The sequence below is a fragment of the Panthera tigris genome, chromosome F2 (genome assembly GCF_018350195.1).
Source record: "Panthera tigris isolate Pti1 chromosome F2, P.tigris_Pti1_mat1.1, whole genome shotgun sequence".
Taxonomy (NCBI): Eukaryota; Metazoa; Chordata; class Mammalia; order Carnivora; family Felidae; genus Panthera; species Panthera tigris.
In genome coordinates this window covers 68,383,848-68,400,282 of record NC_056676.1, presented here as the reverse complement: position 1 = coordinate 68,400,282, position 16,435 = coordinate 68,383,848, and the positions used below count along the sequence as shown (strand labels likewise).

The 16,435-nt window shown below is 41.9% G+C and overlaps 1 long non-coding RNA gene across 1 annotated transcript; it reads right to left on the bottom strand.

The window, feature by feature from the left end:
• Positions 1-3,337: 3,337 nt before the first annotated feature.
• LOC122235026 lies at positions 3,338-15,948 on the bottom strand. The gene is made up of 4 exons (XR_006213109.1): positions 15,875-15,948; positions 12,865-12,914; positions 11,673-11,751; positions 3,338-3,479 (listed from the first exon to the last, which is right to left on the bottom strand). It is a non-coding gene; the product is annotated as an uncharacterized LOC122235026 (long non-coding RNA).
• Positions 15,949-16,435: the final 487 nt, after the last annotated feature.

Genomic DNA, 16,435 nt, shown 5'->3' with positions numbered 1-16,435 from the left:
TGAGAAGTTTCCATTGGCATAGCTCTCTTGGTCTTTCTCACCCTGTCGCTGCTCCCTTGCGAAGAGGGTCTTTTCTGATTGGTAATTTCGGAGGATGCTCCTTGATCGTGTTTCAGCTCCTTCTCATCATGCCTTCACCATGCCACAGGCACAACAGAGCTGGTTCGGTCCTTGTGGAGATGAACTGCACTCTGGGGGAAATTTTCAATTCAGGAAAGTAGTAGCAAGCCGATTTGTCCCAGCACTTAAGTCATCATTTTTATCTGACTTTTGTGCTTATCTTTCAACTGGATCTATACTCAAGTGGGAAGGAAGAGGTTGACATTTTTGGAACTGAGCACTCCCGCCTAGGGGTGGAGAAGAAAACACTTTTGATCTTATCTCTCTTGTTTTATAAAAATGTGCATCTTCTTGAATTTCAGCATATGAACATAGCTGACTCTTGGGTGTCTAAGAAAAGGGGTAAATGTCATACTCCTGCTGGCCACAGCTTTTAGCATGGTCATTATACATGTATTCTGAAAGCCTCCCAATTTACATGTAATTTAAGGGTTCACTCAACTAGCTTCTTATTGAAATCTTGGAATGATCCCCACTATAATTTTTTATTATGTAGCTGGATAGTCATTAATAACTCATATTAAATAGGAGTAGTTTCACATTTCATCAATACCTTAAAATTGTTTTCCTCATTAGTTTTCTAATGTTTATGTCCATATTTTTTTTCTTCTTATTGGCCATCTTCTATAGACCAAAGACTTTAGCTGATTAATAAGATCTATGAGGGCGGCTCAGTCGGTTAAGCGTCCATCTTTGGCTCAGGTCACGATCTCACGGTTCGTGAGTTCAAGCCTCACATCGGGCTCTGTGCTGACAGCTTGGAACCTTGAGCCTGCTTCAGATTCTGTGTCTCCCTCTCTCTCTGCCCTTCCTCTGCTCATGCTCTGTTTCTCCGTCTCTCTCAAAAATGAATAAACATTTAAAAAATTAAAAAAAAAGATCTATGAGGAATTTTTCAAATACTAGAGAGAATATATTCAAGTAGCACTCTCTCACTGATGGCAGATTATATGAAGTTTCAAAAAAGAGGTATAAACAAAGTTCCCCAGGAGCACAGACTAAGGGAATATCACCTTTATGACTATGGGATTGGCCTCCCATAAACTGAATATCACCTTTAGATGATCATTTTTTTTTAAATCTTGATCTCAGATATGTGTCCCACAATAGCAAAGAAATTTGTTTGAAAATAAACAGATAATAAGTGAGCACCTGCAAGTTTTGATGAAAGTTCCATATGTTCCAAGACATTCCCTATCAGGCTTGTGGCATGACCATCCATTGGGTTAAGACTTTGAAAGGCCATTACCTATTCCCAGAAAAGCAGTCTAGCTGACAACATAGTACAGATTACCTTGGATTGTTCAGCCCTGTCCTGGCAGAAAGTAGGGTCTGAGGGAGTACATGATGGACAGTCAGGCCCATAGACAAGGCCCAGAATACTCTTCACTGAAAATATTCTAACAGGGGCTGGATGATCACCTGCCAAAGATACTGGGGCAGATTTCTGTCCTTGGTAAAAAGCTGGTAAGAGTGCATGACCTTGCAGATGCTTCCCATTCAGAAATTTCATGGTTCTTTTATAATAAGGTGTATGTTAGGACCCATAGTAGTGGGGAACTCTGGTTAGCCAAAGAGAAGCATGAAAGAATTAGGTGTTTGGACTATCCTGCCTCTCTCCAGTAGAAATATTAGTGCTTATCTTCACTCCTTTCCAGAATCAATCTTGATTCAAAGATCAACCCAGCGTAAATAGGGATCTGCCCTGTGCACTTACATAGTTCTAAATTGCAAAATCCCTACTCCTTTTCCAGGATCACAGATTAGAATTCTGATTCATTGCTCTTGAATATTCAATACAGAAGAACTGTTTTTATCCCAGTCCCCTTGATTAGAGCCCCTGCATTCTGTCTAATTACTTTCCTAAGCTTCTTACTGTCTTATGACATACTTCAGAAAAAAAAAAAGCCCATAAATTTTTGAAGAAAAATGTTATAAAATATAATAAAAACTTATATATGCATCCCAGCTTAAGAAATAAAACACAACAGTGTAGATGAAGCCTTTCATTTCTTCTCTCCTGAATACACTTCATATTCAATCCAGTGGCGATCACAATGAAACCTACTCAAAAATTCCGCTCCCCCTTTTTTTTCTTCTTTGACATGTAGGTATTACTATATGTGCCAACTTCCCTTGCTGTAGGTCAGAGCATGTGATAGAATTCTGGCCAAAAGAATGTGAATGGAATGGAAGTACACCACTTCCAAATCTAGCTCATAATCCTGAGTATTCTCCAAGCTCTTTCCTTAACTGGCTGCATAGAGAAGTTTCCGAAGTTCCCAAAGGGAGATGGGGGACAACAAGGAACAGAACTGGGTCTCTGAGTGACTGCATGAAGCAGTTTTTCACTACCAACCTCACTGGACTGAAACATGAATGAAGACTGGACTTGTTTTGAGTTAGCCTCCTCTCACCAATAGACTAGTCATTTCCATGCAGTTATATAAACTTTTACCCCCTGAAGAGGAATCCCCAATCAGCACATAATTTGCACGTTTTCCAACTTACAAAAATGGAACTAAATTGTGTGTGTTTCTTCAGCATCTTGTTTTTTTACTCACCATTGCTTGTGAGATCCTCCCATGCTACAGGTAAGGTACTGTTCTCTCAGTTTATTTTCACTGCTGTAAATTTCTCCATTGCATCATTTGTGTATCTATATCCCTACTGCTGGCTATTTAAATAGTCTCATATTTCTTGCTATTATAAATATTTTTTAATGTGTATTTATTTTTGAGAGAGAGAGAGAGAGAGAGAGAGAGAGAAAGTGTAAGTGGGGGAGGAGCAGAGAGAGAGGGAGACACAGAATGTGAAGTAGCCTCCAGACTCTGAACTGTCAGCACAGAGCCCAACGTGGTTCTTGAACCCCATGGACCCCGAGATCACGACCTGAGCTGAAGTTGGATGCTTAACCAACTGAGCCACCCAGGTGCCTCATATTTCTTGCTGTTATAAACAATTTTGCTATGAACATTCTTATACCTACTTCTTTATATGTGTGCGTGTGTGTGTGTATGTGTGTGTGTGTGTGTGTGTGTGTGTGTGTGTACATACACACAGCTAGTGAAGATAGATAGATAGATACCCCTAAGACACTTAATGAATTGGCTTTTGCTGCACGAAATCACTTCAGAAGTTAGTGACAACACAACAGTCATTTATTTAGCTCACAATTCTGTGGGCTGGCATTTTAGGTTGTGCTCAGGCTCTGTTGTTTTGAGGTGGGATTTTTATGTTTTTATGATCAGCTTGTAAGATGTCTATTGGCTGGTGGTCTCAAATGGTTAAGCTGGGATTGTTCATCTCTGCTCTACATGGTCTTTCTCTCCTCCTCCAGCAGTCTGGTTCAGCCTAGGCTGTCAAAGTTTTAAGAGTAGCAAGAACAAAAATTGTAAGGTCTCTTGAAGCCCAGGCTCAGAACTGGCCCAACATCACTTTTAACTTACTTTCTTGGACAAAACAAATCTCAAGACCAGGCTAGAATCACAGAGTGGGAGAATAAACTCTACTTCTTGATAGAGGATATGAAAAATATTGCACTGATTTTTGTAATCTATCACACCTAAGAATACAATTTCTGGGGGTTCCTGGCTAGCTAATTGGTAGAGCATGTGACTCTTGATCTTGGGATTGTGAGTTCAAGCCCTATATTGGGGGTGGAGCTTATTTAAAAAAAATAAAAATAAAAGAGTGCAATTTCTGGATTGTAGAATATACATATGTTCAACCTTACTAGATTTTTCAGAAACTTTTTCCAAAAGGGGCTATATACCTTATTGCAAAACTAGCAGTGTTGAGTACTGGTTAAGAGCATGGACTCTGGGAGCCCTATAGATTTGCTTGGATCACAACAGTGCTGCCTGCAACTGTGACTTTTGCCAAGTTTTTCAAACATCTCTATCTCTTAGTTTTTTTCATCTGTGAATGTTCTTGGTTGCAAGACTCTAGCCAGTTTAGGCATACAAAGACTTTATTGGAAAGCTATTGCTTGGCTCTCTTAATCAATTGGAAGGCTGCACAACCAGGCTTAGCATATGGGCAGAAACCAAGGCAAGTGTTGGGGGATATTGTTAGCAAAGAACTCAGCCAAGGCCAGTTTTTATTAGAGAGAAGAGAAACTCCCAGGCACTGGTCAATACTATGAGGTTCAGATTGACACATGACTTTGCTTCACCCCTAGTAACCCCTTTTGAAACAGCCTATAAAGAGGTCACTTCTCCACTTCTGTCTTACCATCCCACACCCAACTCTGAATTCTGTTTTCTACAGAGGCTCACACACCAGTGCGAAATCAGCTTAGCAGAGATCCACTAACCTGTCTCTTATGTTTTAGTGGATATTTTACCCTCTTTCTCTACCTTTCCCCTGAAAACTTGGCTGTTCTGTGTCTGTCTCCCATTAGGTGAAAATTCGGAGTAGAAAGAATCCCTAGAAACAAATATAGACCACAAGCAAACTTATGGCAGAAAGGGAAAGCTATACACTAATGGATAAATAACTTGCCAATGGCAGAGTTAACATAGAAATGGAAAAAAAATAAAAAGCTAGGTAAAAAAAAAACAATGAAAAGATTAACTGACTGACTTTTCTTATTCCTAGTTTATGAGTTGGCCATCCTGGAATTGTGTGTGTGTACATATAAATATATATATATATATGTATACAGATTATATATATGTATAAATGTATACATATTATATACATATATACATTATGTACACATGCATATACACAGATTATATATTATATTTCATATTGTGTGTATATATATATGTATGTATGTATATGTATGAGTATGTATATATATTTATTCTGTTTATTGACTGGGTTCCCCAGTTTTTGTAAGAGAAATTATTACAAAATTATTAGAAATCATACACGAAGATTGCTGGAGATCAGTTTGGGAAATCAATGCATCCAACAAGCATTTATTGAGGATCTGTTATGTGCCAAATAGGACTAAAACTTCACAGGGGTTCACTGAGCTGACGATGTGATGGAGTATTCAAGGGGCTCATAGTTTGGGGTGGACTTGAGGAGAGAGAGTGAAATTAGAAAATATACTTAATGGATGAAACAAATAGGCTAACAGCAGTAATCAGAACTGACTGTTGAGATTTTTCAAGCTATAAAAGACCACTGATAATACCTAACTGATCGCATCAATTTCAAAAGATATTCTATAGATATTTTCTTTATTACATTACCTACCAGGGACTCATTTGCATGCGAATATCTGCACTACACAAGGAGTCTGAAATGAAGAACATTCTCTATATTTAAACATTAAGCAAATTTAACTCCAGAATGGTCCATATTACTTTAGATATTCTATTTCACTCTGCAAATATGGCTTTAACTAAAGGCTAGGAAACATCAGTGTCTGCCCTGGGCAGATGCCAGAGTCATCCCTCTGTCCCTCTGAAGGAGCCAGTACTGGTCCAGTCACTTTGCTGTAATTGTTTCCTACCATTACCTCTTCCAAGAACTGTTCATTTTCTCCTCTGATGATTCTTCATCCACTATGGGGTGTTTGAAAAGAACTAAATGACATTAATTGTGTTTCTCACAAACAAATGCCTTTTCAGAGGACCATAAAACAGCAGGTGCAGCATCATTGGAGCGATTCCTTCAGATGGCCATTCTGAGTTTGGATCAGTTCTGAGTTTGGATTAGTAATGCAACCAGGCAAATTGCATCAGAATCCACTCTTGAAACTGCTCCTTAAAAAGACAGTAACTGGGAAAACGTTCTCTTCTAGAGCTGTCAAAATTCGGGGTTATCAGTAAGGTATGTGTTACTGGCACATTAGGTGTGGGAGATGGGGGAGAGAGAGAGAGAGAGGGAGCCTTGCTGCTCCTCTGGGATCTTACAGGTGCTGCTGTGGACCCTCTAATGCTGAGAGATCTGTTACAAACATGGCCACAGCCAAAAGCTGTGAGACTTTGCTGGAAAAGCAGGCATGAAGTCAGATACCTAATTCTCCAAAAAGAGTTCTAGTGTAACTCCATTCACTGAAGCAGGCTATTAAAACTAGCTCCTTCAGTGGCCAGAGACTTCTTCCTCTTATAACTTAGCTGATGACTGGCGTTCCCCAGGTGGCTCAGTTGGTCAAGCGTCTGACTTCAGCTCAGGTCATGATCTTGCAGTTCGTGAGTTCAAGCCCCTCATCACGTTCTGTGCTGACAGCTCAGAGCCTGGAGCCTGCTTGGGACTCTGTGTCTCCCTCTCTCTTTGCCCCTCCCCATTCATGTTCTGTCTGTCTGTCTCTCTCTCTCAAAAATAAATAAACATTAACAGAAACATTTAAAAAAACAACTAAGCTGATGACCAAGAACACTAAAACTTTGATGGGTATAAAAGGCAAATAGTCAATTAAAATCACACTGAGTTTTTACAGAATTGTGAATGGTGTCAAACTGTCTTTAAAGTCAGAGAAACCTCATTTTCAGTAAAGACTTCAACCACACTTGGGTCTTGTGACCTTGAGAAACCGACCTGGGCTCAGTCTTTGTTTACTTATTTGTAAAATGGAGATAGCAATGTCTTCTCATTTATTGTGAGCATTCAATAAGACATCACGTGTAAAGTGCCCAGTATTTGGCAAATGCTCAAAGTACATTTGTGTACTCATTTACATGTGAATATCTACATCAAAGATGGAGTCTGACAATGACTCCCTTTCTATCCAATCCTTGCCTCTCCTTCCTGTGTCTAATTATTTCTACACTGTTCTCAGTGTTTGAATATTCCTTCCCTACACGCCTCTTTTCTCAGTCATATACACCTCATTATAAATGAAGTGGGATCAACTCTTTCTCCCAAAGCTACATCGTACGTATATTGCCAAAGAATAAAACAAAACCAGAGGCGGTTTTGTTTGTTTTCATTTGTTTTAAGGAGCTCAGTCAATATACCTGCCAGATAAAGACTGACATCAATGACGAAGCTCCCCAAATCGTTCTTCAATGAGTGAAGGTGATGGTGGCACTTGTGATGTGCTAGAAAAGCCAGAGTGGGGGTTGGGGGAGGTTCATGGTGTTTGTGCTAATTCAAAACTGAAAACTTAAACTCTAGATAGGACAGTATGATTCATAAGTCTCTCCATGGTTGCTCGAAATGAGTCTTATAATTCATAGGTCAGGAAATGTCTCCATTTGGGCCAGGAAGGGTTTGGCTTCCTGATTCTAATTCAAAATTCAAAATTATTTAGCAGCGCTAGCTGGTTAGTGCCAGCTGTGGTGAACACAGCATTTGGTTTCCATCTATTCTAGACAAGGTCTGCTATACAAGGAACATATTAGGGTTGAGACTACAGTGATCAAGGTTGGTGCTTAGGGAGCAAAATTTAAGGAGGAACTTGCTCTTGGAGTTGTGCTGTGTGGCTTGGCACAAGGAGCCACTGACTCCTTGTGTACTCTGTCTTAGGCTTTCCACTTGCCTCATCCAGGTCTTGACTCTGCTCTGAATACAATTGCAGGGACTTTAGACTTTACCAAGTACCAAGAGGGGGCATTTCCGGAAATGAGGCATAGAGTATTTCTGAGCTGAAAGAAACCTTAGATACCATCTCTATGCTATTTTTATTGTTGGAAAATGACAACAACTGAGACCCAGCACAGACACATAAATTATTCAAGTCACAAAGGTGACACAAGTCTTCTTGGGCTAGCTGGGAGCTCCTGCCTTCCTCAGCATGGAGTCTGATAGTGGTCATGGGATACTTCAACATCAGGCTTTTCATGGGTGCATTTTTTCCTGATTTTATCAATTCTGGGAAAGCAGCCAGTGTGCAGAACTTTACCCTGGTTGGGCTGGGACATGCTTCCTTAGTGAAGGACAGTGGGGCCGTACATCGATCCCTGCCTTGGGGGCAGACACTGGGCAGAGAAGCTTGAGTCCATCATCTCATTTCATCTTTACAATATCCCTGTCAGGGGGATATTTCATCTTTGAAAGTTGAAGAAACTGAACTTTAAAAACAGAGCTAACAAAAAGCAGAATTGGGATTTGAATCCAGGTTTCTCAGGGACTGCATCCTCTCGAGATCTTTTGGGTGCACGTGACAGAAAATCCAACCAAACTATCGTAAACCAAAAGAGATTTGTTATCTTACATTGCCATTGAGGCCAGAAAGATCCATGGCTTCAAGGTCGGCTACATTGGTCATCTAGTCTCAGCCCCCCTCCCTCTCCCAGTTCTCTCTTCCCTGTCACCTTTGTTCTCAGGCTCAGGTTTGACAATAAGAGGCTGACAGCAGTTCCTGGCCAACATCCTCTCAAGTTCAAGTTCAGAAGAAAGAAGGCAAACAGTCTCTGCCTGCTGCTAGAGCCGCGGGTGGTAATATACCACCTGAGGCTCGTGATCTGACAATGGAGGGGCTAGTTTCTTCCTTCTGCTAACAGAAGATGAGTGAATGACTAAAAAGAAAAACCTGCCACTGACACTTCAGCCTCCTAAACCTGATGCCATTAATGCCATCCAAAAAGAGCACATAAAAACAGACCACTGGGGAACTGTACTTGAGGCTTAAGACTTGTAGCAAAATCTCCCTAATATTGCAGGCTTGTGCACAGTTGGGGCACAGAAGAGGCAATGTAATGTAACCTCCTAAGGGTGGCATGGTGATGTAATTGAATCAGACTTCGAGACAAAAATAAATTGCTGTCACGTTTCATCAGTCACCAGAGAGCTAGGATGTAATATAAATGTTGACCTACAGATAAAATATGCATCTGATGTAAAGTCATCTCAGTTTCATCTCAGGATCATGTTAAAAATAAATTCACCAGGTGGCCCATTGGATTTGAGTCATCAGGTAGAAATGCCACAAACGTTCCACGAGTACTCCGGTGTGAGCTCTACCCAGTGGCAGGTGGGGAGGGAAGCTTCAGTTGCAGGAGAACCCAAAACAGGAGACTGAATCAGCAAGGTCGGATGCTAGGAAGATCGGGCTGAGGGTGGCATTGGGAGCCGGCAAAGAGGAAGGAGGTTTGGCCCTGGGTTCCGTGGGGCATGTGGCAGACACCTCACAGCCCCCCCTACCTCACCAGCTCAGTGTGCATCCAGCTGCCAGGTCCTGCGTGTCTTTGCCTGAGGGCTTTCTTTCTTTCGCTGCAGGAGACTCACTTCCATGCATGGCAGAGCAGAAGCATCCCATGCCAGAGGGCCATGCCACCCGCCCATGCCACCCACAGCCCTCACCAGTGATGAGGGAAATGGATGTCGGAGCACCGCCAGCTTCCTTGCCCTCTGTGTAGTACCGTAGGGACATATATTTCACACTGGCTCCCCAGGTTTCCTCCGTGGGATGAAGTTCCAGGCACCCATAGCAGCAACTGGCTTGATAATCCTCTCTGTGTTGTCTGTCCTCCCTTCCCCTTCTCACTTCTCCACTCCCCTGCTGGTCTTCACATCCCAGATAAACTACTTGCTCTCAAGCCCTTGCTCCAGGGTCTGCTCTTGGAGAAACGCAAAGATTGAAGATGGAAATGGCCGCTACTGAAGATGTGAGTATGCGAGTGATAGGTTAGGCGATGCTCAGGGACCAACAGGTAACCTCATGTGCTTCATGAGCTCAGGGTTTGCCCCAGGAGGCAAGACGTGATTGTCCAGAATTCCAAAGGAGGCTCTGTCAAGTGAAGGGATTGAAGGAGGGTGTCCTGGCTTGGAGCCCTTGATAGATGTCAGAGAATCTCAACAGTGAAAGTCAAAGCAACTTCAGCTTCCACTCTGACACTCTTCGCCTTGCCCTTTGTATCACCTGCAGTGCTATTTCTTCCTTACTTGCTGTGTTGCTGCTGGTGATTTTTTTTTCTCCTGTCTGAAGAATATTCATTCCCTTCTCGGCCACGTAAAATCCTCCTTTAAAACTCAGCTTCCCAGCCTTTCCGCAGCAGCACATGCTTTCTCTGTAGGAGCACCTCCATATTGTACTGACTGGCTGTGTTGCACCCTACTCTCTCCAAATGCTCCCAGCCAGCCTGTGAAAGTCAGGAAGGCAGGAGCTGTGTTCATCCCAGAATCCTCGCCTTCAGCACAGGCATTTTGTATGCTTCACTAAATATTCAAAAGAAAGAAAGAGTGAAGGAGAAGAAGAAGGAGAAGAAGGAGAAGGAGGAGGAGGAGGAGAAGGAGAAGGAGAAGGAGAAGGAGAAGAAGGAGAAGGAGAAGGAGGAGAAGAAGGAGACAGACTTAAAGTGTTCCAAGAGCCTGCAAAAGTATCAGCAAGTACCATTAGGGGAAGAAGGAATTGCAGACATACCCTTGAAATGAGGCTGGCAGCATGGCAGAATAGAAAACATTTTTTTCTTCTTACTGCTACACATTGGGAATCATAGGGACCTTTTAGGGGTGGGGGTCGGAAGAAGCAGAGCACAACATCTGGTAGGAAAGAGCAAGGGGTTAGGAAAGAGCATCACCTAGGAGTTTGTGAGAAATGCAGAATTCAGACCCACCCAAACAGAATCTGCTTTGTAACAAGATTCCCAGGTGGCTCCAATCTGCCAAATCGCATTAACTTTTGAGATGCTCTAGGGAGTCCCTGCAGATTTTGGAAGCGGGATGAGCTGAGACAGAGTAAACAAGGTCTTCTCCATCATCTGGGCAAACAGCACCTTTGAAATTCCTGACAGCCCTAAGATCTGCTTTCCATTTCTCTTCCTAATAAGGCCAGAGATGAACTTGACTGCATACTGTCAACAACTTGCTTTGTCACCTCCCTTTACAGATGGCTTTTGTGTGGGAAGCTGTTTGACAGAAGGGAATGGAGCAGCACAGCAGAGTGTCTTTTGAGTGTAAGGAGAGGTGTGTCTATTCTCATTAAGTCCTCCCTCTTCTATGTTGTCCTCCCCACCCCCCATCCTCCCCCCTTCCCCCACCCCCTGGCCCAGTCCTCCTTCTTTCCTCATCAAATGCATGGAGATGACTCCTGGCATTCCAGGGATCTGGAGAGGCCAAGGCTCAGATGAAATTAATGAAAGTATATTAAAAGAAAAAGGAATCCAGATTGAATTGTCATTTCATTTAACTTCAAATGTATACCTTTGTGCTCTCATTTCAGAGACTAGACTAGACTAGGCTGGCTACCACAATAAAAGTTCTAACGTTGCATTTTTAGAGTAACAATGATTTCAAAGCATTGTTTTAACATTTTAACATTTTAACATTCAAAACATTATTTAACATCTAAACCTTTTCTTGGCTTCCCCTCATTCCTGAAATTACTACTTTTCCATCATTGTTTTATACGTGGGCAAGGAAATGCCTCAGAAAATTTACCAGAGGCAATATATCAGACAATATTATGGCAATATCTTGACATATTTTTTACACTGTTGTATTAATCAGAGGGTTCACGTAGCATCTCGAGGCGACCCAATAGTAATCCTAATTTGGTTGTTTTGGTGGCTACCTGCATAATGTCAAGCATGTCTGCAAAGGTCTTCTTCTCAGCAGCATTAAAAAAAACATTACTTCATTCTGTCTTTGTCAAAATAGCTTTGGGCTATATCTGTACGAAGCCAGCTATAAGTCAATTATCCACCTACCAGGAAACAGATATACCCACTTGGATCTGAGTAATTGAATTCTTCAATTTGCATCCAGATGTTTCTGTGTGGAAGCTGCCTATGACCAGAAAATATATACAATGTAGATCAATAACTTGATAGGATAGCATTATTTTAAATGCATAGTTTCCTCTGTACCACACCCATAAGAAGTGAAACTCATTGCTTAATATCTTGCATATAGTAGGTACTCAGTGGCATTATTGGGATGTGGGCATAAAGAGAGCAAGCGTGAAAATGGCACATCTATCAGCCAGTCTTTATATCCATTCAGTGCTTTTCTTTGAATAGCCTGCATTGATTTGAGTACATACAACCATTGTGTGACTTGATTTTAAGTGCCTTTAAACTTAAATAATGATGCTCTACGGGAATATGCAAATGAGATTCAGTGGAAGAGCATGAATGCTGATAATAGAAGAATTAATTAAGTCATGGGAGCTATCTTTGCCTCTATTTCAATGTGATAGACTTGGGCTGATCACCCTATTTGAACATATTGCCGGAATTTCTTTTTTAATGCCGGGAGAGTTCTGTATTCTGAAATAGAGGACCTCTTTCCAATTCAAACTAGACCAGGGAAGTTTGTGCTTGCGAAGGGGATTAGATTCATAAAGGAGATGCTGTGTGAGTCCTCCCAAGAGGGGGAGTTTTTCTGGATGGAACTCTGGACTGAAGAGGTATCGATGTCTGGACAACCAAAGATGAGAAGAGTGTTGAGAGGTCAGTAAATGCAGTAGAAGGAAATTAAAATTCATTAGATCCCTTCTCTGGTGGGTTGGGGTTTGTTGATCTACAAATGAAGCCCTTTTTTTTTTTCCTGTGTACACATGATATTAATTAATCAAAACTTTTAATTAGGCTTTTATTTATATCTAAGAGGGAAAAAGGCACACACAAGCTTTGAGTGACACAGACCAGGGTTCTACCCACATCCAGGCAACTAACATAATTTCGCTGAGCCTCTGTTTGCTTGTTCGTAAACTGGGGTTGTTGTAAAGCTTAAATGAGATCATGTACACAAACATCTGTCACGACAAATGCCTCGTACATGGTCATAACAATGCTGATATTTGTTCCCAAACAGGAAACTTCTATGATCTGTGTGGTATTATAATTTACAAGAAATACATATTTTGTTATTTAGACTACCAAACTATAGTCCTCTTACGTATTTGGTCTTCCTCCAGGGTTCCTGGCTCCTAAAACCCTTGGAATTTCCTGTAAACAGAGCAATAAAGACGTCTTTTGTTATGTTAATGACAGTGGTTTTTGGACTCCACCCAAGGATAGGGTCTGGTTGCCTGAAGTGCCCTGGTGGTTGGAGTCCCACTCCCTACCCCATTTCTGGGGAAGAGAGAGGGACTGGAGATTGAATCGGCCAAGGCCAATATCTTAGTCAATCATGACTATGCAATGAAGCCCCCATAAAAACCGAAACTACTAGATTCAGAGTGCTTCTGGGGTGATGAGCAAGTGGAGATGTGGAGAAAATGGCACATCTCCACACTCTTTCCCTGTACTATGATAGGGAAATACAGGATAAAATAGGCAGAGAGGGAAAGGCCAGGACTCGAGGTCCCTGGGTGGGGAAAACACAGATTTGAAAACGATGCTGGGAGCATCTGACCCTAAGCAAACTCCCTCAGGCATAAGGTTCCTCTTAAGAATGTAATAGACACCACTTGCTTTCCCTCAGGTTTCCCTCAGGAATTTGACCAAAGACCTGAGTAAAAATAAGCAGACCATAAAACTATGACCCACAAGGAACAGTATGGCTATAGACCACCCATCATACAGTGGAACCGACCCGATCCAAAGGGAATGACTAGAGTTGTCAAGCCAATAAGGATAGAAGGTGAGAAGGAACATGGGGGAAGGGAAGGGGTCACCCCAAACCCTATAAAGCAAAGTCCCTTGCCTATAGTCCGCAGGTATTCACTTTCGAACGCCCCCTCTCTGTAAAGACAGCTTTCATACTATTCTCACTTTCTGATCTTATACCCTAACAAACTTTGGCCTGCTGCTCATTTTGTTCCGTGTCCACCTCTTGATTCTTCAAAGCGGCGAGGCAATGAACCCTGGGTGTTGAGGTAAAAAATCCTGCAACAATACCTCACCCTATGTATCTCTTCATCTGGCTGTTGATTTGTTTCCTTTAATAAACTGGTCAATGTAAATAACTGTTTCCTTGAGTTCTGTGAGCCGCTCTGGCAAATTAATTGAATTTAAGGAGGAGGTTGTTGGAACCTCCACTCTGTAGGCCGTCAGTCGGAAGTATAGGTAGTAACATGCCGGGGCTTGCAACTGGCCTCCGAAGTCAGGGGTTGGAGACTGTCTTATAGGATTGAACCCTTAACTTGTGGAATCTGATGCTTTCTTGAAGTAGGTGGTGTCAGAATTGAGTCGAATCCTCAGCCTGCTGGTGTTTGAGAGAATTGCTTGTTGTGGTGTTTGGGAACCACCCTTGCCTTCACCTTTGGAAATTGAGTCTGGAAACCCCAAGAGAATCTGCACTAAGATTACATAAATCCTTAACACTTTCCTAGGAAAGCTATGTGGTATCCTTCTGTTTTTGTTTCATTATCTACAAAACGTGGAAAGTGGAAACACCTATTTTATGCAATTATTTTTGGAAATAGCTGAGAAAATACATGTAAAGAAATGATAACAAAGTCAGGAATACAGTAAATCATTGACAATATTGGGTGTTTTAATTACTTTTACATATTTTTGACGGCCTCAGCCATAGGAAAATCGATATGACTAGTAGTTGCCTTTAATTTAGTGTCTGCCGTGTTTGACCCCGTTAAACACTGTAAATATATTTCAATTTAATCTTTACCACCACACAACAAGAGAGGTGTTATTCCCACTTTACATGAAAGGAAACTGGGGCTCAGAGTAGTTATGTAATTTATCTGAAGCTATGGGGCTGGGTAAGTTAAAGTGATATAGTTGAGATTTCTAATTCCAGAGCCAGTGTTCTTTATACCATGGCAGAAAGTGCTATATCAAGACATAGTGTGGGGGCGTCTGGGTGGCTTAGTCGGTTAAGCCTCTGACTCTTGATTTCAGTTCAGTTCTTGATCTCATGGTTCATGGGTTGGAGCCCCAAGTCGGGCTCTGTGTAGAGCCCCCTCGGGACTCTCTTTCTCCCTTTCTCTCTGCCCTTCTCCTGCTCGCTCTCTCTCTCTCTCTCTCTCTCTCTCTCTCTCAAAATACATAAATAAACTTTAAAAAGAGATGTAAGTGTGACTCTGGATAAGGAAGCACCATGGCTTACACATACTCTATTGTAAGTGAAGAGTAGCAGATAACTTCTGGAAAAAAATATTTTATTTTATTTGTAATTTTAAAAAAATTAATGTTTATTTATTTTTGAGAGAGAGACAGCATGAGTGGGGAAGGGGCAGAGAGAAAGGGAAACACAGAATGTGAGGCAGGCTCCAGGCTCTGAGCTGTCAGCACAGGGCCTGACACAGGGCTAGAACTCATGAACTGTGAGATCATGACCTGAGCCTAAGTCAGACGTTCAACCATCTGAGCCACCCAGGCACCACTGGAAAAAATATATTGAATAGGACAGAGAAGAAAAGTTGTTATCCCTGTACATGTGAAAGGTACGTATGAGGCTGGGGCTGGTGAGTGCAAGAACAAGGGAAGGCAAAGGAAGAGCTGAGAATTCTGAAAATGAACTTGGCTTGTATATAATAATATTGGATTGAATATACCATGGTGTTTCTATGCCTTTCAAATGACAGCATAACTTAGTGATTAAGAGGAGGCTCTGAAACCCCGTGGGACTTTGTCTGGGTTCAAATCCTAGCTTTGCCTCTCATCAGCGGTGTATTCTTGAACATGTTATTTTTTTTTTAATTTTTTAATGTTTATTTATTTTTTGAGAGAGAGAGAGACAGAGCATGAGCAGGGGAGGGGCAGAAAGAGAGGGAGACACAGAATTTGAAGCAGGCTGCGGGCTCTGAGCTGTCAGCACAGAGCCTGATGCGGGGCTTAAACCAACGAACTGTGAGATTATGACCTGAGCTGAAGTCGGACCCTTAACCCACTGAGCCACCCAGGCACCCCATTGAACATGTTATTTAACCCCACCTTCCTTTTCACAAGATGGGAATAGAACCCTAACCATCATTATTATTACCTCAATAAACATTGCCTACCTCATGTCTAAGAAATTCTTATTTGACTCGTCTGGTATGGAACCCAGGCATTGCCATATTTAAAAACATCCTGGGGGTGGCCTGGGTGGCTCAGTCAGTCAGTTGAGTGTCCAACTTCAGCTCAGGTCATGATCTCACAGTTCACTTTGTGAGTTTGAGCCCCTTGTTGGGCTCTGTGCTGTCAGCTCAGAGTCTGGAGCCTGCTTTGGATTCTGTGTCTCCCTCTCTGCCCCTCCTCCCCTGCTCGTGCTCTGTCTCCCTGTCTCTAAAAAATAAATAAACCTTAAAAAAATAAAAATAAAACATCCTGAACTGATTCAAATATGTAGTCAGGGTTGACACCCATCAACTGAGCATTAGAATATAAGTTCTTGGCAGGTAAGACCGTCTTTTTCCCTGGCGTTATGGCCTCAGTGTAGTTCATTGCACAGGACACAAGTACTCAATAAAAGTTTGATGCATGACTAATAGATGAGTGCATGATTGGGCTTAGATTCAACTCTGAGGTTTGATTCTATGTCCAGCGCTCACTCTACACTCTATAATGATACTTGGATACTG